This window comes from Prionailurus viverrinus, chromosome A3 (genome assembly GCF_022837055.1).
Source record: "Prionailurus viverrinus isolate Anna chromosome A3, UM_Priviv_1.0, whole genome shotgun sequence".
Classification (NCBI taxonomy): domain Eukaryota; kingdom Metazoa; phylum Chordata; class Mammalia; order Carnivora; family Felidae; genus Prionailurus; species Prionailurus viverrinus.
Window position 1 is genome coordinate 122,641,935 of NC_062563.1, and position 25,146 is coordinate 122,667,080.

General features: G+C 46.3%; 1 protein-coding gene across 2 annotated transcripts in view; it reads right to left on the reverse strand.

Moving 5' to 3' along the window:
- KLHL29 (kelch like family member 29) overlaps window positions 1–24,455 on the reverse strand; it is a 315,206-nt gene extending 290,751 nt beyond the window's left edge. For both annotated transcript variants that reach the window (XM_047852392.1, XM_047852391.1), the window contains exon 1: window positions 24,043–24,455. The gene's annotated coding sequence lies outside the window, so the exon portion shown is untranslated. The remainder of the gene's footprint in view (window positions 1–24,042) is intronic.
- Between the last annotated feature and the right edge of the window lie 691 nt (window positions 24,456–25,146).

Here is a 25,146-nt window from a genome sequence, read left to right on the forward strand (position 1 = left end):
CTGCATGGAGGTGGCCTCATTTGATCAACTCAGAGCCACTGTGATTGTGTAAATGAATGATTCTGACTTACAAATGATCCATGTGGGGCCAAGGAGTTGCCTTGATCTGTTTAGTAGCAAAAGCCTTCCAGCTTTGCCCCACCCCAGTTCACCAGGCTCAACACCCTGTGGTTCAACTGGTTCATCATATGCATCCTGGGCCTCACCTTTCCCCAAATGAAATGGAGAACTGCAGGCATTTTCTTGAAGGCAAACAAGAAAATTGCCCAAAGAACCAAGTAATCTTCAAATGTCAAAAACATCCAGTGCGTGAATCACGCTTAAGTAAGAGTACAGGAATTTGGCAAGGTGACAAGCAGTGGTTTGCAACATTAAAGGTGACTTGGAAACAGTCAAGTAGTCAGATGCAGAAGGAGAAGGATGCCTGAACCAGCACGAACCAGCCATCTCCCCTGACAGGCCCACAGCCTGCCATTTCTCCATTTGTGAAAGGGCGCTCTGGCTGGAAACATCCTTGGAGCATCATGTGGATCCGGTCAGCTTCATCAGACCCAGAGGAAGAGTTCTGCAGCACTGCCTTTGACCCTTGAGCAGAAGAGACCTGGGCATGTGCTCACGCAGTGGCCCAGGCCTGGTACCCACCACCTTGTCCCTTCACCAGATGCAGGATGATTACCTCCCGAAAGAACCCGTGAAACACTTTCATCCAGGCTCAGGTCCTCAGGAGGGTCCCAGATGCTTCTGGTTCACAACAATCTCCACCTGCCTCTGACTCTCATCCCAGCTCTGGGGGCTGCAGGCCTTTTTCCCTCAAGGCAGTGATGGGCAGACGTGTGGCCTCTTTCCAGCTTTGGAGGGCAGTTTGGATCTGGTCAGTGCTACAGTCCGCAGGCTGGTGATGCTGACCCCACTGCCTTATCACCAACAAAACTCGTGACTCCTCTCCTCCTTTTCCTCTGCCCCCCCTGCACCACAGGGCTGGGAATGCAATAAAAAGCCGTTTGGGGCCTAGTTCAGGAGTCATAAACACTGTTTGGGACCCAAACTCAGAACAATGACATGGATTTGTTTCTACTCCTTCTCTGAAATTCCTCAACATTGACGAACTCCAAGCAGATTCCTGGGTGAGCTGGTTACTCCATGACCCCGAAGTCCCCCAGTCCTTGGATCTCCTTTACTTCCCCACACCCAAACCACCACCCAGGCCTGATGACTCCATGTTTTAAGTGTCTCAAACATATGTACTTCCCACCATCTGCAACGTCTTGGAAGTCTCCACTGCCGCCACCAGCACTCACCCGGGCTCTGGCAATCGCCCTGCAACTGTGCCCCATATTCTTCCTCGGTACTCGTCAGTAGGCCCCCACGTGGTGGTCTCTGCCATCATTTCAGAATGCCATTCCCTTGCTTTAACACTGTCCAAGTCACTCAGTGTTCTTGCAATAAAGATAAAGATTCTGTGTATGGCTGACAGGTCTTTCCCTGCCCAATTTTCTGGTCTCCTCTGGGACCATGCTCCCTCTTGCTTTCTCAACCTCAGCCTCCCTGACCTTCTCTCCATTCTTTGAATGTGCCGTACTGTCTCTGATATGGGGCTACGGCACACCTGTGCCCTCCACCCACCATGCATCATCCCCTCCCCTGCCCCAGCTCAGCCTCCCTTTAAATACTCATGTCAACTGTTCCTTGAAATTCCTGAGGCCAAGATGAGGCAAGGCTCCCTGTAACAGCACAGTATGGCTTTTGTCTGAACTGTCCGATCATCGTGTCTCCCCAACTAGACCGTAAGTTCCTTGAGGGAAAGAGCCAGCCATGTTTCTGCTCACTGTCAGGCTCCAACACCAAACACGATGCCTGGCACACAGAAGGCCCTCCGAGATTTGTTGAACCATGAATAATGGGTTTCGGTTTTACTGAGGGAAGACGCATCGCCTTACAGTCTGGTTTCATAGGAGACAAGTTACAACATAGAGGGCTTGCTGATGGCAACATATTCCTTCTGAGGAAGATTTTCAAGTGGGTGAAAAACAACCTTCCCAAACTGGCATACAAATCAAAGAGTAGAAGATGAGTCGTTCGTCCAACAGAGGAAACGCACAGCATCGGTACGTTCACAAGCCGTCTGTGTGGGGATGTGGGGAGATTCCGCCCCCACCACAGCCATATGCTAGGGAGAATCAGGATGGGAGAAATCCTTCCTTCCCCATAACTGATAGAAGGCCTTAATTTGGGAAGATGGCAATGTAATGCGAGCCCAGCACAGCTGCTGAGAACAAAGTGCCTAGATATTACGCTTATGTTTCTGGTCAGCCTCTCTTCCTATTTTGCTCACTTTGAGGGGTTGTCTTTGCAGTGGTGAATGGAAGTCTTGAGTGTGCATCATGGCTCAACAATGTGGCAAGTGGTATCCAGCTGTTTCTTCACTCTCAGGTTTTTCCAGCTGTGAGTGTACATCTGGGTGCAATTAAACCTAATGTCAGCAGCAGCAAACTCTACCCTGTGAGTCTGGGACAAGTGTCCAGAGGTGGCTCCTCCATCGTTCTTTGTGGTTCCCCAGCCACCCTCCCCATAAGGCGGGACCGTGGGCCTCAAGCTCCCACCTGACGAGGGTGCCCCGTAGCACATCAGAGACCCCACAGCTGCCTGTCGCTGCAGAAGGGGCTGGGTGCTGACTGTGTGCCACAAATAAATGCTATTGCCGGGATTCAGACTTAAAGCCAGGAAGAAACTTCACTGAAATGGCATGTGAAACACAATGAGATGCCATTTTCCTCCAAATGAATCAAGATTCTTAAAAATGATAATATAAGCTCCCCCAGACACTACTGGTTGTACGTACGTTTGGTAAAATGATTAGCATGTTTTGAAAGCCTTGGAAAAGTTCTATCTGTAAGAAAACTCAGTAAGCTGGCAAGATACAAAACCCACCCAGAAGAACTCACAGCTTTCTTATTTGTCAGTAGTAACTCATTAGAAAATACAACTTAGGGGCGCCTGGGTGGCGCAGTCGGTTAAGCGTCCGACTTCAGCCAGGTCACGATCTCGCGGTCCGGGAGTTCGAGCCACGCGTCAGGCTCTGGGCTAATGGCTCAGAGCCTGGAGCCTGTTTCCGATTCTGTGTCTCCCTCTCTCTCTGCCCCTCCCCCGTTCATGCTCTGTCTCTCTCTGTCCCAAAAATAAATAAACGTTGAAAAAAAAAAATTAAAAAAAAAAAATACAACTTAGTCTAACTATAAGTAGCATCTAGGAATGAAGTTTCTAGAACAGTGCAGAGCTCATATGACAGAGTGTTTACAGAGAGATATGGAAGTAAATTTAAATAAACACACACACAGAGCAAAGGAATGGCATGTTCCTGAATGAGAAGACTCAATATTGTAGTCAGGATGTCAATTCTTTATAAACCAATTTATGGGCATCATCTAATTTATATGGATAGCATGAAAAAAAAAGTCTAGATTTTTTTTTTTTTTTTTTTTTTTAGCTTGGTAGAAAGAAATGATTCTGAAGTTCACCTGGGCTATTAGATGTGTCAGAGACAGTAGCTAAACATATTTTGGAAAATAACTTTAATGAAGATGATCTGTATTACCAGTTTTTAAACATCATATAAAAGTTTCTATAGTTAAAACGATGTGATGTAGCATTCAGTCAGATGGAAAAAATATGGAAGAGAAGAAGTGGCCTGGAAACAAATCCTAGCCTATGCAAGAATTCAGTGTATGAAAGAGGTAATATTTCAAATTGGGGGGGGCGGGAAGGGAGGCGGGCAGGAAGAAAGATCATCCAATAAACAAAATTGCAAGAATTATGTAACTACTAGGAAAAAAGCTAAATTCCTATCTTCTGTCTTAAAACGAGATGGCTTAGAACTGGATAAAAAGTTGAATCGGTAAAATAAAATCATGAAACAAACAGGAGAGAATGTTAAATGAAGAGACAGGGAAAGCCAGGGTAGGGAAGGATTTTCGAAGCATAATGACAAGAATAAACATCAAAGTGAAAAAGGCTTATAAATAGGAGGACAAGCAAATTAAAGGCTTCTATACAACCAAGAAACCATAAATGAATTAAAAAAAAATGACACTGGGAAATATATTTCTAACATTACAACAAAAGGTTAATATCCTCTTATGCATAAGAGCTCTTACAAATCAATAAGAAAAAGATGAATATAAATAGAAAAACAGGCAAAGGACAGGAATGTCAATAAACATAGAAACAAATGCTCCGGCCCACTGGTAATTAAGGGAGCACAGATTGAGACCATGGGATACCATGACTCACCTATCCAACAGACGAAGATATTTTTAAAAATTATAACAGGTAAGAGTAGGGTAAAATGGGTGCTTATGGGCTATTTATGGGAAAGCAAAACAGCATGGGCTTTCTGGGGACGATGTGGCAATACAGATCAACGTCTTCAGTGTGTTCCCCGACCTTTGATTTGGTAACACCAGTTCCAGGAGTTAATCCTAAAGAAATAATCCAAAACGTCTACAGATATTTATGTTCAACAATATCTGATTGCAATGTTATTTATTATAGCAAATAGTAACTGAATTGTCTGAATATCTGACAATAAGAAGTTAGTTAAATAAAAGATGGCACATTACTATAATGGAATGGAATGAAATATAGCCTTTTCAGATCATGTTTCTGAATATGTAATGACAAGAAAAAATCAGTATAGGGTTAAGAGGGAAAAAATGTAGGAGATAAAATTATACATATATATATATATATATATATATATATATATATATATATATAACACCAATTCTGCTAAAAGTAACAAATAATTCTAAAATGTTAATTGTTTCTATGTCTTAGTGATAAGATTAGCCATGGTTTTTCTTTTTGTTAGAAATTTCCATAAAGAACATTACTCTTATAATTGGCAAGTTATATAATTTTTAAGAGCTCAAACCTTGGGAATTCTATTTCTAGAACTCTATCCAAAACATTCTCTGTATCTCTCATAACCACCCCATGAGGCTGGTAGTATTATCTCCGTGGGACAGAGGCCCTGGGGGTGATGGGCCTCATGTTACCCTCAGAGCTGGGCCTTGTCAGATCTGACACCAAAATTATGAACCAAAATGATACACAAGACTACCCACCAGAGTGCTAGAGTAGAAAAAAATACACCTGATGGAAATGGCTGAATAAACAAGATCGCAGGCATGATTGAATACCATGGAGCATTAAGAAGTGATGTTTAAGAATCAATTTTAAGGATACGGGAAAACGTTCTAATGTAAAAAAAACAAGATGCAAAATTTCATCTGCAGCATGGCCCCAGCTACTGTGCAAATGCAAAACAAAAGAGGTGCCTGGGTGGCTCAGTTGGTTGAGCATCTGACTTCGCTCAGGTCATGATCTCACAGTTCGTGGATTCGAGCTCCACATCGGGCTCTGTGCTGACAGCTCCAGGCCTGGAGCCTGTTTCACATTCTGTGTCTCCCTCTTTCTCTTTCCCTCCACTTGCACGCGCGCTCTCTCTCTCTCAAAAATAAATAAACATTAAAAAAAAATTTTTTTAATTCAAACAAAAAGAAAACTAGAAGAAAATATGATAAAATATTAACAGTGGTCATCTCTAGGCAATAGGCTTTTAGAGATTATTACTTACTTTGTTATGCTCAAAAATATTACACACTGGGCATTGCTTTTGTTACCAAAAAATGTTCCACATTCACTTAAAAAAAAAATGAACCACCCATTATAATCCCATTACCCTCTTTCTTACACCTATCTACCCTTTCAGGTCAAGTTGAAGACTCACCTCCTCTATGAAGCCCTCCTTGATTAGCCCATACAGCTCTGCCCTTCCAAAACATGTCTTCAAAGTAAAGCTTTGACTCCTGGCTTCAGAAAACAGTCACATAGGTCTCTACGGACATCACAGCTCTTAGGCTAGACTCCCCCATCAAGTATTCTAGAAGCACAGGCAAGACATTATTCATGTCTTATATGTGTGGCTGTGAGGTGAGCAGGCTTGTGGAACTGGTGCCAATAGAGCTGCCATTACTATACCTTCTGTGGTTTGGTCCTCGTGGTTGAGGAAAGGGTGGATGATTATTATGAGCAGGAACCAGGCCACGATGAAGTTCCCATAGTCCATAGAAAGTGAAAAAACTCAAGAGTATGGTGCAAATTTTCCAAAACATTTAAGTGTATTCAACTCTCCTGTGTTCTGGGATTATGTCCTTCCTGCTGCTCGGTGTTAAAACGTTCACTGTTCATTGTAACGATGGGGTAAAGAGTAGATGGCAATTTTAATGTGTTACTTAATAAACTAATAACTGGTGACTCCATGCTATTCTCTCCAGTTTCATCATTTCATGGTCAATAAAATAGTAAACATTGAAATAACTTATTTGGAAAAAAGAAGGGAGTTTAAAGGAGATATAGATATAGATATATAGATAGATATATAGATATATAGATATAGATATAGATATATATTTGCCATCCAAATAGTATTGGTGCTGATATAACAAAACTAGAATATTAGTTGTTACTCTTCAGAGAAGTGAGGAATACCCAATCTAGAATAGCTAGCTCCCTCTTCCCTTTTCCCAATCATTTTCCCTCATTCCATTTACAATTATCTAGATAATACTTTAGTATTTATTTGTTTTTGTTTTTACGCTAACTTTCCTATCAAGAATGTATGTTCCATGAAAATAGGGTCTTAGCCAGGCTCAATGTTGACACACAATAGGTGCCCAATAAATGTTCGTTCAATAAATAAAGGAAGGGACTTGGAAGTAGAGAAGGTGCAGGGTCACTATACTGGGGGCCTTTGGTCAGAGTCTTAAAATAACAGAAAATGAAGTTTAGTACTTAAGTCACTGATGGGTAATACCAGTTCTAGGACTTAATCCTAGGTACATGCTAGCACGTGGTATCTCCTATCTGGAGGAGACTCTTGTAAAGGTTTTCCTTTGGTTCCCAGTCATTCTGGGAGTAAGACATTAACAACACGGTGAGTAAACACAATGGGTAGAATTCCGGGCCAGTAGCACTGGCTCGCGTGCTGGCAGGACAGAGTAAGTGGAAACCTACATACAACTCAATTGCAAGCTTTTCTCCATCTCCTGCTTCTGATGAACACTCTCCTCCCTCCAGGCCTCTCAGCTTCTCTTTGGGAAACAAATCGTTTTTTCCAGTAGTTGATGAGAAAATGCCCTCTTGTGGGCGTGACTGTGGACCACCTCGACAGTGTCAAAGATTTCTGAAAATGTGGCTATTCAAAGAGAATTCCTTCATTAGATATGAAGATTTTTTTTTAATCCCAAACACCAACCCTTTGTTAAAGTGAAAATACATTTTCTAAAGGGCCATTAAAGAGTACTCAATTCACTTCTGCATGTCTAACTTAGGTATGCAAGTTCTGAATATCTTAAACAGCATCATCACAAAGAAAATTATTCTCCTTTCTAAACTTCTGTACGATGTGCTAATGACTGGGTGACTTTTTTTTTTATCATCACCCAGAATCTGCCTCCTTTCTGCTCCCAGGAAACCATCACCTGAGATTGACAGGCAGCAATTGAAAATAATAAAATTATGTAAGATGAGCTTGTAATCACCAGCATTTCACAAGAAGCAAAATGCATTTCGCTCTGGCTGAGGAACAGAAAGTTTCTTTCTCATTTTAAATCTGTATCAGAGGTAAAGCCTTCTATTAAAACACAATTCTCTGTACACTTACAGTCTTTGGAAGACTGCCAAGGAGACTATCACGGAAGTGCTGCTGCAGAGAAGCAGGCCGTGCAAGACTTGGGGAGAGCTCCCGAGGAAGAAGAGCAAAGTCTCTGGAATTCTTGGGAGGGCTATGCTCACGGTCACCCTGCCCCTTCTGGAAACACACACACACACACACACACACACATACACATACACACTTTCTGGAGGGATGTGGGGAAGGTAAACATTCAGAAAATGCTTTCCTATCTTGCTTTCCAAACACACACACACACACTGCGTTTCTTCTTCCCTTTCTCACTGCTTTTTGGATATGTAGCATCGTCGTCATCATCATCATCACCATCACCATCATCAAACTGTAAACCCCGTGGTCCAAGATCTGGTAATTGCAACCTTTTTGCTGGATGCAATTTACAGGTACAAGTGACCACTTGGGGGCATAGTTAGTGGAGAAGGCAGGCACCACATTCAACAAGGCAGGCTTTTAGGGGTTTGAAGCCTGTTTCATCAGCTACCTTTAGAAAGCCACCCCTCTCCCCGCCGCCCCCCACCACCCCAGTCTTGGATCCTGCAGGAGCCACTGGATGGAACATAACCCTGACAGAATTGTTCACTTAAGGCGAGTCTGATATTCGCTGTGAGGGAGATGTTATATGGAATTATATGAAATGATTCAATTCCTTCCTCCCTATAAAGCTGGTTGTTGAAAAATTTCTTACACATTATGGCTTGTCTTTTTCACATTTTCATCAGTGTTAGTGTGGGCATGGACACAATATTGCTCACTGTAGGGGTGGTGGGTGGCAAAAATTAACCTTATTAGTGTAGTTAAATTTCTTTCCCCCTGTTAGATGAATTTTTATTTTTCCCGTTATAAAAAATATGCTGATCATTTTAAAACTCCAGGGAATTTTAAAGTAGAAAAATGATCACTGTTAACATTATGGTATATTTTTAGCCTTTTTAATCTATGCTCTTTTTGGTTTTAAATACTTGACATCATAGTGCATATATAACATGTGCTTGATTTCCTTTAATTAACAAAATTTTCCTTCTTAATTAACAATTCTCTCAATATCCAAACTCATGGTAAAGTCACTTTAGAAACTTTGTCCTCAATCCCCCAAAAAGTGTGTTGTATTTTTCTTTTTGGTTTCCAGATCAGAAGAAAGGCAAAGAACAGTTTTCATGCCACCATCTTGCCAACCCCACCCCAGTGCCCAAACACATACTCCAAGGATAGGTTTTCCCCAAGACAAACCAGGCTGTGAGGTTCATAGCTAGGCAGAGGTGAAACATAAACCCAGGCTGGGGGAGAGACAGGGAAGAGAACTGGGAGGGAACAGACAATGCTTGGGAGCCAAATACAGGCTGGGCTTTCACTAAAGACCCCAAAGCCCAGAGATGGAAGATGAACACACAGTTTAGTGTCCTGGAAAAAAGTGTGTCTGGTATGTAGGAAAAAACATGGAACAAAGATCATCCTTTGTGGCTCAGATTTGGATGCATGGTTATTTCACACCCTGGTGAAGGGATCCCTTATTGAGCCACACATTTTAGGGAATAATCCCTACTTCCACATGACAATAACCAACACAGAAAGAATACTCCACGGGGTTTGCACTTTTGCACCCAGGAGAGCTTGAAATAGCACTAGATTCACAGGAAAGAACCCCTCACTTAGACCTGTTGGTCCCGCCCCTCTCCAAGCTGCTCATGATGCTTTTCCCACGTTCTAGGATTTGGGATTCCAGTTCCTGTTCTGCCCCTGACTGGCAAGGCTTAGATGTCATTTCCCTTCTATGGGGCTCGCTTGCTCAAACTGTGCAACGTGCTCAGCGCTGGTCTAGGCCCTTAGGGGTAAATCAACAAAGGTGAGGCAATCAGTCCCCCAGGGGCACACGGTCAGCTGGGGCTCCTATGAGGCGGTCACACGGACAATCCCTATGGGCAGGTGGCCTCTCCCAAGGAAGCCATACAGGGCAGGCAGGCTCTGAACTGGGCAGGGAGATGGCCAAGCCTTGTCGAGTAGGAAGAGGGGGAGGGAACTGAGCCGGGCCAGAGAACAGCTCCTTGGAACTCACTGAGAGTCACTGTGTCAACAATGCATGTTTCCTACTCCTGCAGCCACTTCAGGTACTCCGCTCTCTCAAAGAGCAGATCCTTCCTTCTGTCCAACCCATGGGCAGGCATGACTTGCTGGGATGGGCTCCACACTCCACTCCACCATCCTCACGGGCATCACAGGCTCATACACGCCCAGCTGTGCCACCAACATCTCTCAGAGGTGAACTCCATGCAATGCCTCCTTTACCTCCTATGCAAAGCCAAGTCAGGTCTTCCAAGCTTACTTTTCACAGGGGGAGCAGATCTGTTATCTGTATTGGGCTTGTGAGCTTTTGGACCTGGGCCAGGGGCCGGGGATAGACAGACTGAGGCTCTGGAGTGGAGGGAGGGAGACCACAGCAAATATGCTCGCCCTTGTAGGTCCTCCAAATTCTCCTTGCTCCTTGGGGCTTCCCAGTGACTCTGCCCTTCCCCATCCCCCACCCTGTGTCACCACAGCTCTCCAGCAAAGAGCTACAGTTCAGATTGTACCCCCACACTCTCCACTTGCATCGTCTGCGTCTTGAGATGAGGCACTGCCCAGGAATGTGGAAATTAGGGAAACAACGGAACTGAGCTTTCATACAGATGAATTCTGTCTGAGTTCCTGGAAGGCAGGAATTTCCCTCCCACCCCTAATTTCCTATAAGCCCGATACAGGCAGAACAGAGGGCAGCAAAGCTATCATTAGTGTCATTACATGAGGTAGCTATGTTCCAAGAGACGAAGTAAGATCCCACCATTTCTAGGAGGCCCTGCTGGGATGCTGAGGCCAGATCTACCTGGCAGTGAAGGCCACGGCTCTTCAGCATAAGGCCTCACTTCTTCATGACAGGAGACACTGCCCAGAACTATGTAAAAAAGAGACACTGACTTCAGAGTCAGGCTAAAGATTCGCTGGAGAATGGGCAGCAGAGAGGACAAAGTCACTGTAAGGAGAGACTAGCTGATGCTTCAGTCTCAGACTAAAGGTGTTAATGTGGCTGCTGAAAGAACATGTTAACGGGGCCAGAGGCTCCAAACCAGAGGAAGGGGCCAGGCTGGGAACTGGCCACGCCAGCCACGCCCTGAGAAGAGGGTGCTCTGCCCCCACACTCTGCCCCACAGGCATCCAGTCACTTCTGCAGGTGGCCACCTGAGCTGGGGATGGTACTGTCACAGTCCAGGGACACTGACTTTTAAGGCCACCCACCAACCTTCTGCCAAGCAGCCTCTTGATATTTAGCTTCCCGGTGATGTACCTTCAGGGGAGAAATCAGTTCAGTGGCTATCTTATTTCTAGTGTAAATCACCAAAATGCCATCACCTAGAGACTGTTCAACTCAGGGTATGCTGCCGGTCAAGTTGGAAAACCCCAAGCATGGAGAACTTGTATGGTAACCCCAACCTGTGGAGACACCCTCAATTGGCTAACTAACATCCTCACTTGCTGGTGGGTGTCTCCAAACATGGGGCCACATGATGTCTATCCATAGGAGAACGGACACGCGGCAAACTGTGGTACCGCCATGGAATGCTACTTAACAATAAAGAATGACCTACAGAGACACGTGTCAACATGGATAAGTGGCACACGGTATGCCGAGTGAAACCAGCTGGGAACAGAAAGAGAACACAGTGTATGTTTCTGTTTCTATAAAAGTCAACAGCAGGCGAAGCTAATCTATGGTGAGTGACATCAGAAGGCAGTTGGAGAGCAGAAGGGGGATGGCTTGGAGAGGGGCACAGGGAACCTTCTGGGGTGATGGAAATGTTTTAGATCTTGTTTCGAACAGTAGCCATGCAGGTATATACAATTACTGACACTTGCAGAAATGCACATTTAAGATCTGTGGACTTGATTGTATTGGCCTCAACTATTGTACTTCAAAAAACAAAAAAAGTAAAAACAATGTGAAACCACAGGGCTGAGGACACAGCAAGTGCTCTCAATAAAAGCTGCTGCACTGTTAAAGTACATGCCTCCCCCCACTGCCCGGGCAAACTGTTTCAAGAATTTATTAGGAGAACCAGTTTGGAATATGTTTTTTGAGAAGGCTGTTTTTTTTTTTTTTATTGTGGCTAAAATACATAAAATTTACCATCTTAACCATTTAAGTGTACAGTCCATCGTCATTAAGTATATTCACATTGTTGTGCAACCAACACCCACCATTCATCTCCAGAACTTTTTCATCTTTCCAAACTGAAAGTATGTACCCATTAAAAAGAAATCCCCATTCCCCTCCCCTCCCAGCCCCCGGCAGCTACAATCCTACTTTCTGTCCATATGGATCTGACTACTCTAGGCACTGCATATATGGGGATTCATACAATATTTGTCCTTTTGTGACTGGCTTATTTCACTTAGCACAAGGTCTTCAAATCCATCCATGTCATAGTGTATGTCAGAATTTCCTTTCCTTTTAAGGCTGTATAATATTCCAATGTATGTACAATCCACCTTTGATGTATCCATTCACCTGTTGATGGACACCTGGGTTGCTTCCAACTTTTGGCTATTGTGAATAATGCTGCGACGAACATGGGTGTATAAATATCTATTTGAGTCCTTGCTTTTCCCTTCTTTTAGGTATATACCCACAGAAACTGCTGAATCATACGGGAATTGTATGTTTAATTTTTTGAGGAAATGCCACATGGTTTCCATAGCGGTTCTGCCATTTTGCATTCCCACCAACAGTGCATAAGGTTTCCAATTTTTCCACAACTCCACCAGCAATGGCTATTTTCTGTTTTTTAAAAAAGCTTTATAATAGTCCTCCTAATGGATGTGAAGTGGTATCTTCATTATGGTTTTGATTTGCATTATCCTAATTATCGGTGATGTTGAACATCTTTTCATGTGCTTATTTAGCCACTGGTCTATCTTCTTTGGAGAAATGTTCTTTCAAGCCCTTTGCCCATTATTTAATCAGGCTGTTTGCTGTTGAGTCGAAAGTAAAGAAGATTTAATGGTAGCTCCGCACAGGTCTGAGACCCCAGTCTTGCCCTCCCCACTGTCATAAGCTCAGTCCCCAGATGTCAACCTCACATCCCTTATACCTAACTCACCCCCTCCCACCCCCCCCCCCCATGGGTCACATGGAACACAGGAGCAAAGAGTTAGGATAAGCAACTTGCCTTCCCCCTTTGCCTAGGACCGAAGAGACCATCACTGGCTCAGGTGTCTATTCCAGATATCAAAACATGTTTCTGAAGTCCAGATGTCCTGGGAGGCGTATCCGAAATAAAAACAGCTGACAGTTAGAGCTGGCTTTCGAACTGTGACTTGACAGTTCAGTGAGTGCCTGCCCCAGCCCTGCAGCCTCCACTAGGAGTCTGCACCAACAAAGATAGCTTTTTGTGGTTTCTGCAGAATCTAGGAGAGAAGGCTTAAATTTGTAGGTGAGAACGTGAGCGGGGCAGGAATGTCCTTCTCACTCCGGGATGTGAGGGAGACAGCATGGGGAGAGGCAGGGCTGCCGTCTAGAAACCTAGTGCCGGAGCCCTCACCACAGAATGATGGTTTGCGTGGTCTATGTCAGCAAAGCAGAAGCCTGAGCTGCTTCCCTCCTGGTCTCTCCACGGCCACCTGTAACCTTCCCTGCGTGTCCCAGTTACAGGCGCCTTCCGTGTTGTACAGCCCACATCTGTGGATCTCTGCATGGCCAGCCTTCTCCCCAATGGGTCTCAGAACATGACCTGTCAGATACCTGAGGCCAGGGAGGAAATGTCCCTTCCAGTCACGAGGGAGGTAGTGCTTCATAGAGAGGAAAAAAGTGACTTCCATGATGCACGGTTCCCATGAAAATAATTGTTCTCCTCTCGGGGTGGGGAAGGAGGAAATTTTAAATCTTAATGCGAAAAGCAGTTTCCCCATGGCTCATGAAGCAATCCAGGTGTTTCTTTCTTTGCAACGCATTGCCATAGATTGGTAGATTGAGATGCTCTGGCTCTTTCACTTGGCACACCTAGGCTTCTGCAAGAAGTATGTTCCTTTCACAGTTTGAATATTACTCAAGTTTTGATGATTAAAGCTGGTTGGAACAGCATGAACCGAATAGATTACAGCACTCTATTTACAGCAGACTCTTCGCTAGCAAGATCAGCCAGACACACGTGCTGCACGCAGCCTCCGCGTCTCAGCAGCCTGGCTTCCCAATGCGGTACTTACACTTCCCAAATTCCGTGGTTCTCTTTGCTTTGGGTTCAGAAAGCCAGACTCAGAGCATGGGCATCTTATATTTCTTCACATCAACCAAATAAGCGAAATTAATGGGAAAATAACCTGCCCATATCTCAAGAGGTCAAAATCGTGCAGAAATGCAACAAAATGACCTTAAGATTGACATGGGTATGAGCTCGCTCTCACTCAGCATCGGGGAGATGGACAGGGGATGCACATGAACCCCGAGCAGGTGCCCCTCATTACAGCCCACCCAGAATGGCAATCCTATTCTGGACAGGACGCACCAGGCAGGTGCCCCCACCAAGGTGAGCACTGCTGCACTGGCCAGAATTCAGTCTGCTTGTTATCCTGAAGGTAGAGAAGTTGGCCTCCTCGATGAGGGACTCTACACGGGAGCTTTAGAAAATCACCGCACAGGATTTGGCAAGACAACCATACTTGGGCTTCCATGCTGCACTCTACACCCATCTGTGATGAAGGACCAGGTTTGGGGGGTTTGTTGGTATCCTGAATCCATTAAAACCATACTGTGGTCCTGCCACGTATGGCTAGACCACAGCTCACACCACATAGCACTCTCTGGGCAACTTATGTGGGAGTCTGACTGGGCCCAAACTGGTCTGTCTGTACCTTGTTGGATAAGCCTCAGAATCATGCTCGTGGCTGTCAAGGCGATGTCAAATGCAACAGAAGTTTCTAAACGCTAACTTCCAATTTATCTTGTCGCACACTGGTAACAGTCTGAGGACTAGGCCCAAAGTGGCACTGCTTTCTACTCCTCTCTCCTGGCTTGGAGAGCCTGGCCAATGGCAGCAGTAGCCAACCCATGTGGTTAGGCAGAACTGAATGGACCTCCACAGCAGCATTCATGATCAGGTTACTCCTCCTTTGGTCTGTCTCCCAGAACTTCCCAGGAAATTCCTGGCCTGGATCACTCATTGACCTTACTGTACCTGCTTTCTATATGCTCCATGAGAAGCCATAAGCTTCTGTGTTAGTCTGGGAGTTCTCCTCGTTGGGACCTTGTCTCAGGGTGTCTAATAGGGAGAACCCAACATGGGCTAAGGTCTGAGGCTGAAAGACAAAGATGGTCCTTGCTCTTTGGGGGACCATGATGCCCAAGACGAACCCAGCAATAACCACTTGTTCATGTGATCTGGAGCAGAACCCAAGCCATCCGTAGACACAGACAGCACTTGTGACATGCTGGGCACTGTTCTAGGCACTTTGTAAACGGGAATTCATGTAATTCTCAGATGTTCGCTTCTGGTACATTTAAGTTAGCGCCCCTTAAGAAGCCTCTGGCCATGAAGAAAAGTGATCAGTCAGACCCAAGCCTTCAAGATAACTCAGAATCAAATGGTGATGGCAGCACGTTTAAGTGTGAAGATATCTGCAATCATATCGGTGGGCCTCTGTGTCTTTGAGTTTATTGCAGGCCTTCAAAGAAAATTAGCTGGACCTCAACTTATCACACCAGCCACGGCAATCAGTGAGCAATGAGGCTAAATGTGTAATTACTGTGTTATTTTAATAAGCAATTTATATTCTGTATGAAAGGGGATATTGGCTCCCTTCCTTTTGCAGAGGTTGGCAGTTGTTGGCAGGCCAGGCTTGTTCATCCCTTTAACCCATCCAGCACCGTGTTTGTCGCTCTGACCTCTGGCAAACGCTCTGTCTCTCTAGAACTCATCTGCAAAATGGGAATAATGCCGCCGTGTCAGCCGGTGAGCAACAAGTGAGATGCCACGGGAAAGGAGCGGGTCCTTCCACTGCGCCTGCTTAGTAAATAGTTACTGAGCCTGCACTCATTTAGAAGCTCCAGCAGCTGAATATCTATCATTAAAGTTCCTCCAGGGGCGCCTGGGTGGCGCAGTCGGTTAAGCGTCCGACTTCAGCCAGGTCACGATCTCGCGGTCCGTGAGTTCGAGCCCCGCGTCGGGCTCTGGGCTGATGGCTCAGAGCCTGGAGCCTGTTTCCGATTCTGTGTCTCCCTCTCTCTCTGCCCCTCCCCCGTTCATGCTCTGTCTCTCTCTGTCCCAAAAATAAATAAACGTTGAAAGAAAAAAAAAAAATTTAAAGTTCCTCCAAAGGCTCAGTTCAGTTGCAGTTTTGCTCCACGAGCAAACGCGCAAAGCTGATGGGTGAAAAAGAGACGGTAAAAAAGGAAGTGTATTCAAACCCTGGTTTCACGGTCCCCCGCCACCTCTCAGTGTCGCTAAACATCCAATAGGAAAACAGGGCCGATCTGGCAACAGTTAGCTCTCTAATTTGGCCTAAGCCTTTGACTAGGTTTTGCTTTTTCACATGACAGAAAGAGTCCTCTGGTCTGTTCTTGCCTCACTGCCTCTGCCCTGACCCTGCTGCTCAGAGCTTTGCGGGGAGGCTTGACAAAAAAGAAAGCCTCATGCCTGATTTTACCTTTAGGGTGGAAACCAGCCCAGGAGCGAGGATGGGGGAGGTGTGGAGCTAGACAGCAGGTGCACAGGAGTGGCCTGCACCAACCCGTTGCCCTCTGCAGTCCAGCCCTTCCCTGGCACTTCCTGTGTGGTCACTTAGTTACAAGTTTGATCACAGACACCGAAACCATGCTTTTCTTGTGGTGAATTTCAAACTGGTGGAGCCTTCCTCAGCTGAACGAGGTTTGGAATAGTTAAAGTAAGGAGCAGACATAGCTTTGTAGTGTCTGTTCCAAGCTCTATTCACATCCTCTACCCATCTCCCCCTTCCCTCCCAAAAAAACAGACCTGAAGAATAAAAAAAAATAGGAATTTCTAGCTGTACTATTTTTCTTTAAAACAATGCTTATTTTAAATTAAAAAATCTGGTGGGGATAACACCTTGCAAATATGATACAAAGAATGGACTTTGTGTCAACTCTCAAAAGTGCCAAATAGATTCAAGTTATCATGGGAATGAAGAAGCTCCAAGAAAATTAGTCTTCAAAGTCTCAAGTCATAAATCCTAGAAGATTCCATTTAGATTAGTTGGAATTCATCAACAAGCATATTTAATAGATATGTGCCCAAATATAGCATCTAAAATTCCACACAATGGACAACCATGAAGATATAACTGCATAGCCACTGAGTAAAAAGAAAATCCAAAAGTAGGCTTCGATGTCTATTACCTGACACCTTCTCTGGGAATAAATTTATGCAGACAAACATTTTCACTCTGAAGTTTTGTGCCTAGCACTGTGTTAGGCACTGGGATTCAAAAGTGAACAAATCCTAGATCAGTCTTTAGTGCAGATACATCCAGAAGGATGTATCTTGAATTCTTTGTACATCATTTCTGTTCTTCAATTTGCTATTTATTTATTCCACTGTCTTAATACAGAAACAGATGCCATTCAAGCATCTGGAAGTTTTCTCTTTAGCATTCCAGGAACTAGAGTAAATGGAAGCAGGTGGGCAAATATAAAAGTACCGTGAATGTTGGTCAGCCCTGGTTAACATTCTTATTTAAGCTCACATTCCTTCTAGCAGAATTATTTTATTTAAAATGTTAATTAGCACAGGGGCGCTTGGGTGGTTCAGTCAGTTAAGCGTCCGACTTGGGCTCAGATCATGATCTCCTAGTTCATAAGTTCAAGCCCCGCTTGGGGCTCTGTGCTGACAGCTCAGAGCCTGGAGCCTGCTTCGGATTTTGTGTCTCCCTCTCTCTGCCCTTCCCCTACTCACACTCTGTCTCTCTCTCTTTCAAAAATAAACACTAAAAAAAAAAATGCATAAAATAAAATGTTAATTAGCACAGACAACACAGTACCTGGCAAATAAAAGGCAGTGTGAGGTAGTGCAAATGCACTGAGACCCAGTCTAGAGGATCAGAAACACATACACACACATGGAAAAGACAAGACAAAACAGAGTGGTAGCTGACGGATCTGGGTTCAAACAGCTGTACAGCGTGGCTAGATTTGTGGTCTCGGGCCAGCTGATTACCTTTCTGAGCCTCATCTTCATTTGTAAAATGTGGATAATCCCTACCTTGCAGAGCTGATATGGGGATTAGAAATAATATATGTAAAGTACTAAAATATAGTGGGCAATCATAACTGGGAGCTATTATTATTATATTATTGGCATTTGTTATAGGTTTGATGATTGAATAATAGGTAAATTAGCTGACCTCTAAAATCTGTGTCAACTCTAAAATTATGATACTAAAAAATGGAATTAAAAGTTCATATATCAAATCCACTTAAAGATATTTTTAACCATTTTAATTGTGATGCAAATCTCTATGCTTTTCAAAGTAAGTCCTGATAATGAGACTCATAAGAGTACAATATATATACACACCGCGGTGTACCATGAAAACAGTCATGGTCAGGTTTAGCAGGATGGGTATCTACGGCTTCTGAGGTCTCCAGGGGTTGCTGCTGCCAATTCTACTTCGCCTAAGCTCTCCTTTTGAGAACACTTCTCTAGGCCAGACACTGGGATGCACGTTTGACTGGGGTAATCTTGGCCACGATGATTCCCTTCATCTTCAAAAGACAGAACGGAAGCTTACTGAGATTAAGGATCATTCCAAGGTCACACAGCTAGGAGGCAGCAGGGAGTGGACTTCAATTTTGACTTTAAGCCCTTGTCTTTACCCACTCTGCAATGTTGCTGCAACTCAGACAAGCCCTAAAAGCTAAACATAAGAGATTCGAGAGACTTGCCAGGAAATGTACACACAGAGAAGGAAGAAATTTCAGTCACATCTACTGCATTCTTTATTTGACTCTATTCTGTTGTCTGCATTCTCACCAAGTCTCTTAAAGAGAAGATCAGTGTAGAGGCGACTGGGTGGCTCAGTTGGTTAAGCACCCGACTTGGGCTCAGGTCATGATCTTGTGGTTGGTGAGTTTGAGCCCACAGCTCAAAGCACAGCTCAGAGTTTGAGTCTGAGCTCTGTGCTGACAGCTCAGAGCCTGGAGCCTGCCTTGGATTCTATGTCTTCCTCTCTCTCTGCCCGTCCCCTGCTCACGCTCTATCTCTCCATCTCTCTCAAAAATAAACAAACATTAAAAAATTAAAAAAAAAAGAGATCAGTGTAATATATTAGTGTAAAAAGTGGTAGAATACAGCTATCCTTCCTCTCGGTAAATATCCAAAAGAATTGAAAGCAGGATCTCAAAGAACTATTTCTACACCCATAGACATATATTGGAAGATTCCACTTACATGAAGTATCTAAAGTAGTCAAATTTATAGAAACAGGAAGTAGAATGGTGGTTGCCAGGGACTGGGAAAGGGGGAAACGGGCAGTAGATGTTTAAGGGGTAGAAGGTTTCAGTTTTGCATGATGAGAACATTCTGGATATCCATTGCACAACAATGTGGATACTAATACTACAGAACTAAACACTTAAAAGGTAAAGATGGTAAATCTTATGGTATGTGTTTTTTTAACCAAATTTTTTAAAAAAAGAAAGAAAAGTGGCAGAATATATATTTGTATATATGTAAGTATATATGTTTTTATATATATTTATGTATATGTGTGTGTGTATCCTTAAAAGAGTTAATGGTTTAAAATTTTCAAAACCCTATAAATAATTATAAAAACTGATACCTGTGGGGCCAATAGCAGCCTTTGACTGTCTGGGGAGCTGAACTCTTTCTTGGCCCAAACCCGATGCCCTGCCCTAACAGTGCTCAACTGTTCTGTTCTAGCTTCTGAATCACTACCTGCTACCCCAGAATACCAAGAATCTATGAACTGTCTGAATTTCATGCAGATATCCTCTCCCAAGGGAAATGAGAACTCTTCCCCTTCCCACCCTAAAGGTGGAAATACCCCAAGACAATTAAGTTCATTTCACGAATAGCTGTGTTGCTAATGATCAACTTGCCTCACCTTCATTTGCAGCTCCAATTTCCCTGTTTTCAAAGTGATTTCTTTGAAGAAAGTACAGACTACCTTCCTGACCTAGGACTTTGGGAAAATAAGCGTGTAGCTGTTATAGGAAGAACCACAGGATTTGCTTTTAGAGCGGTCCAGATCTCTGGTCATTTTTGATACAACAGGCAGATAAAGAATTCTGACTCACTTTTCCTTCTTAACCAAAATTATTCAGACCATTTCTATGGTAAAATTTACTTCAGATGAAGTACTCTCCAGTGATTAGGTCATCCAATTTTTGTAGCATATTGGGAAATGACCCTCAATTTCCTGAGTATAGCAAATGGCCATCTACTGCACAAACTGCAAATATTCTCCTGGTTTCTAAACAATTTGGGTCTCCATGTGATTTATATGTCCATAAAGAGATTTCTTATTCTCCAGTCATCTGACATGGTTTCTTTTTTTTGTGAACTTCTCTGTTTGTGAAGTGAAGTTTGCAGAGCAGCACTTCACTTGTCACAACCTATGGCTGGATTTCTTACTTATGGTGTTTCTTCCTCCCCCTACCCCCAAGTAGGCATTTAGTTGACCGATTATAGAATCACAAGGTTGGTTATAATTCCGTTTCTCCATCTGACTTTGAACTTAAGTGTTCCAATTACTTCGCTTGATCCTAATAAGTCAGTAGCGTGCTAATGCTTGCCTTGATATTTCTGAAATATACAGGGTGTGATTAGCATGGGACTGCATCATTAGAAAGCAAAATGAAAGCGGGTGAGCAAAATCATGGCTCGCATTTAAGCAAAGCTGCCTGTTCAGTGAACTCACAATGTTACAATGATCCTAGGGACACTATATGCTATAACTAAATGTATATTGTATTTGGAAAAATCCTCTGACACTCTGGAGCCGTCTGTCTTTTGCTACTACTAGAAAAGATCCTAGAAGGATCGGCCTGGCCCAATATACAAACTTCAGAAGTCTGTTTAAGCATATATAGCTGAAGACATAAAGAATCCTTAAACCATAATAGGGTAGGGAAAAAAATAAAATGAAGAAGGAAAGAAGGAAGGAAGGGAGGAAGGAAGGAAGGAAGGAAGGAAGGAAGGAAGGAAGGAAAATCTTCAGTCAATTCTGCTGGATTGTACTGATATGTGGGGGCCATAAAACAAGAAAGCTTTATGGTAAGCCTGTTGGAAGAAAAAAAAATACCCATGCATACACACATATCAAATGGGATGCTAAAAAACTACACTAGCATCAGTGGTGCTGAGGCTATTAAAATTTTTTAATCCCTTTATATCTGTGTATAACCAGGAATAGTGTAAACTTTTGGAAACTAGCAGGAAAAAAAAGGAACCAGTTTAAACTGGGAATGATATACAGCCAAATCAATTGATAAATGAAAGAAAAAAAAGACCGCACAACTGAAATTGATGCCAAAGATTTATAAGGTTGACTAAGTAAACAAAAATGGAATGGATCACCATGGAAATGCATGAATATTGAAATAGGCAAGATTTGAATAGACTAATGATACGCCTCACTTAGACTGACAGGTGTTGATAACAACTCTGACACTCAATCCACACCAACATCCACACTTCTAACATGTTTATTCCTAGAAAACAGGAGCTGATTTAAAGGTTCCTTTGGTAAGAGCTTCTACAAAAAATACATTTTCTAAATCTTAAAGAGACTAACTCAATTCTCATCTACTTGAAAAACAAAAAAGGGTTTTATCTATTTGCTTTCTGGATATGAGGAGCTGCAGTTAGCAGAAGTCATTCTCTTGGGCTCCAGTCTTTGTTCCAAGAAACCTCTCACAAAACTGAATTCTCGCTCTGGCTTATCTCCCACACTGAGTACTTGAAGTATGACCACCACTCATTAGAAACATAATTAAAAAGACACAACACTAGATCCACCCCCCCCAAGCACATACAGATGAAAACCAATAATCCTTAATCTATTTGTTACCATAGCTACCATAGGATTTTTTTTTTAATTTCAGTACAACTCTAGGTATTTCGTTTGGATTGTTGCTTGCAAATGAAAGTTGGAGACCTATAAATTTCTGTTAACTGTGTAAAAATGGGGAGACAGAAGAAAATGTTTCTCTTAATCACAATTATGGTTTATAAGATGCTTGTAAAGTTATTAAAATTGGTTAAATGCATCAGCCCATAAACCAATTTAAATGTCATTAAATTCATATAGAGTTTAAGGACACATATGCTAGTAACTCCCTTATTTATAGCAGGATGATAAATCAAGTGCACTCAGAACAATGCATGGGACAGAGACTGTATTCATCAGTGGCACACAGCTCCATACATGTAGAAACACCTAGACTATGTGACCACTCATATACATGCATACCAACCAGCCTTTAAAAGTATTCACCTGTGCATTACAGGGCAACGATTTCACCAGGTGCCAGGATGAGCAATCTGTAAAATTGTTCATCATCCCCCTAAGAGTGAAAAAAGTTACCTTTACACTCCCCCAATATCATTTTTTAAAACATCAGGAATGAAGTGGACGAATTAAATCTGCCATTCATCCTAAACCGAAATAATTCCTTAAATCTGCTCTCCTAGGGCTGAGCTGGACAGAAGACCACACAGCAAGGGGAGGAACTCTGTAGGGACCAGACAGATGACTTTAAAGAGACTGAAATTAGGGTAAATACAGCTGTAACCAGGACAGATCTGTCACTGCAAGAGGTGTCCAAATCCCGGCGTAGCTCGGCTGATGAGAGGCTGGAGCCTGTATCAGTGGAGCCTGACTGTCCCTGAGCTGACGAAGTGGAAGTTTCGCGGGCAGAAGCAGCAAGGCGTCCTCAACGGTCCGGTCCCTCCAGCGCCGAGGTCTCGCCTAATACTACATAAATACCTGCGTCCACGATTCGCCCCGGGCGCGCCGCGGCGCCAGCACCGTAGGGCAGGGGAGCGTTTGCAGAGCAGCAGGGATGGTAAAGGCGGCGGCTCCTTACCCATCAGCATCCCCAGAGACCCGCCAGAGGACCCGCCAACTGACCCCGTCTGCGATTGGGTTCCAGAGCCCAGGAAAGACAACTGGCTTCTCGACTGGTGGACCCAGGCATCCGAGACTTGCTCTCTGAGCCCACCCCTCCTCGGTGACGGTTGGACGCAGGCAGGCAGCGCGTCCCCGCCTTCCCCAGCCAACGCAGACCCGACCTGCCCCCGGAGCAGCCTCGGACCTGCCCCGGCTCTCGGGCCCCGGGCGAGTGTGCCCCTCCCTCGGGGCCCGGGGCCCGCGCTGCCCAGCGCCCGCACCCGCGCGGCTACCGCAGAAAACCCTCGCGCTCTCGGCCCGCTCCAGGCCACGGAGACACGGACGTGAGCCCTCGGCCACCCTGCACCCCCGCCGGGGTCGGGGCGCGCGTCCACACTCCCACATTGCACACCTCGGGGTCCACACTATCCCACACATAAACAACCCCTCCCCACCCTACACCACGTCCTCGTCCCTTCACCATCCCCGTGGGCTCTCTTTTCGGCGCCCCCCAAAAACGCTGGCACCCATAAGGTGTTAAGGGAAGGGGGGTCACAACAAGGTCTGTGCGGGTTCCCTCCTCATGGTTTTTCAAGCTCCTCCACCTCGAAAGTTACTTCGGATTGAGTGAAGAGACCTGGTCCCCAAATGCGGGGTCTGCGGACGCGAATCGGCAAAACCCCAACCCGGCTTCCGGCTGCACAGAAGCGCGCGCCTCCCCAAAGGGCAGGGCGCGCGGCCGCCCCCGGGGTCCAGCCCTTCGGTGCCTCCTCCTGGCCCCCAGCCCGGCGCGGGCCCTGGGCCGCTCTGGGGAGGTGGCCTGGAGAGGAACGCGCACTGCCGGGCCCAGCCAGGAGGGTGCCGCGGCCGGGGTCACACTTGCCTCCAGCACCCCCGACCATCGCGACATTGGCCCTGGGCAGCCCCAGCGCATACACACCCGGGGGCAGGAAGTTTTTTTTCCCCCTCTTTCCCCCCTTGGAGCAGCGCAGGCGCAAGGGCTCCTGCAGCCTTGCGAGTCCAGACGCGGGAGGCTCCTGCCGCCGCCGCCGCCGCCGCGGGAGCCGAGCCCAGCGTTCCGGGTTCTCGGGCCCCGCTCCCAAGCCCGGCCCGGCCCCGCGCAGCCTCCAGGACCCAGGGTCCCCGGCGCCGCATCCTTGGCGCCCTAGCCTGGCTCTTACCTCCGGCCGCGCCGCTCCGGCCCCGGCCCGACGCGCAGAGAGCCGGGGGTCGCGGGTGGGCGCAGGAGGGCTGATGGATAGGGGACGGCGCCGGCGGGTAGCGGTAGCTGGGGCCGCTCGGGTCCTGGCCGGGAGAAACGGATCCAGGTCCACCTCCTCGCGTTCCTGCTCTCCGCCGTCTCCCCCTTTTCCTTCTCCTCCTCCTCTTCCTCCTCCTCCTCCTCCTCCTCCGCCGCCGCCGCCGCCTCCCGGCAGCCCAGGGAGGATGCCCGGGAGAGGGAAGTCAGTCCTTCTGCCTGTCAGCCTGTGCGGCAACGCGCGGCGCGGCGCGGCTCTCACCGAGGCGGCGGCGGCGGCGGCGGCTCCGGCAGCATCGCCCCCGCCCTCTCCCCGCAGCCGCGGCGGCCGCGGGGCTGGGGCTGCTCCGGGCTCGGGGCTCGGGCTCCGGGCGGGGGCTGCGCTCAGGCGCGGCGGCCGCCGGGGCTGCGGGCTGGCGCTGCGGAGCCGGGGCCGGGGCTGGAGCTGCAGCTAGATCCGCGGCGGCGGGGACGGCGGCGCGGGGGCTGGCGCGGCCGCGGCGCGGGGACCATGCTCCCTTCTGGCTCGCTCCGCTCCGGGTACCGTCTTCTTTAGCTGCGAGGGAGGCGGGCTTCGGCGCGCAGCCAGGGGCGGGCGGAGCCAATCACGGGCGCCGGAGTGGGCGGGGGTGGAGGGTGGGGGAGGCGGGGCGCCCCCGGCCGGGCACCCGGCGCTGCTCCCCGGGCCCGAGGGATCCCCGGCAGCGGCGCGCCCGGCCCGGGCCGGAGTGCCGGCGGGTGTGTCCGTGCGTCCGTCCGCCGCCCCCGCCCACCCCCACCCCCCCAGCGGCGGCTCCCGGCGCGCCCGGCTCGGCGGCCGCGCCCGCTCGATGCGCCGTGCGTGGTCCCGGCTGCTCGGCCCCGGCCTCCCGGCCCCGCCGTCCCCGGGTTGGTGGACGCGGCCGAGGCGAGCTCCCCGGCTGCTCTCAACACCTGAGGAAACTGGCGGAAAAGTTTGAGAACGAAAAGTCCAATCGTCTTTCAGCTTCCGCCCTCCCTAGGACACTCCAGCCACGGAAGGGAGCAG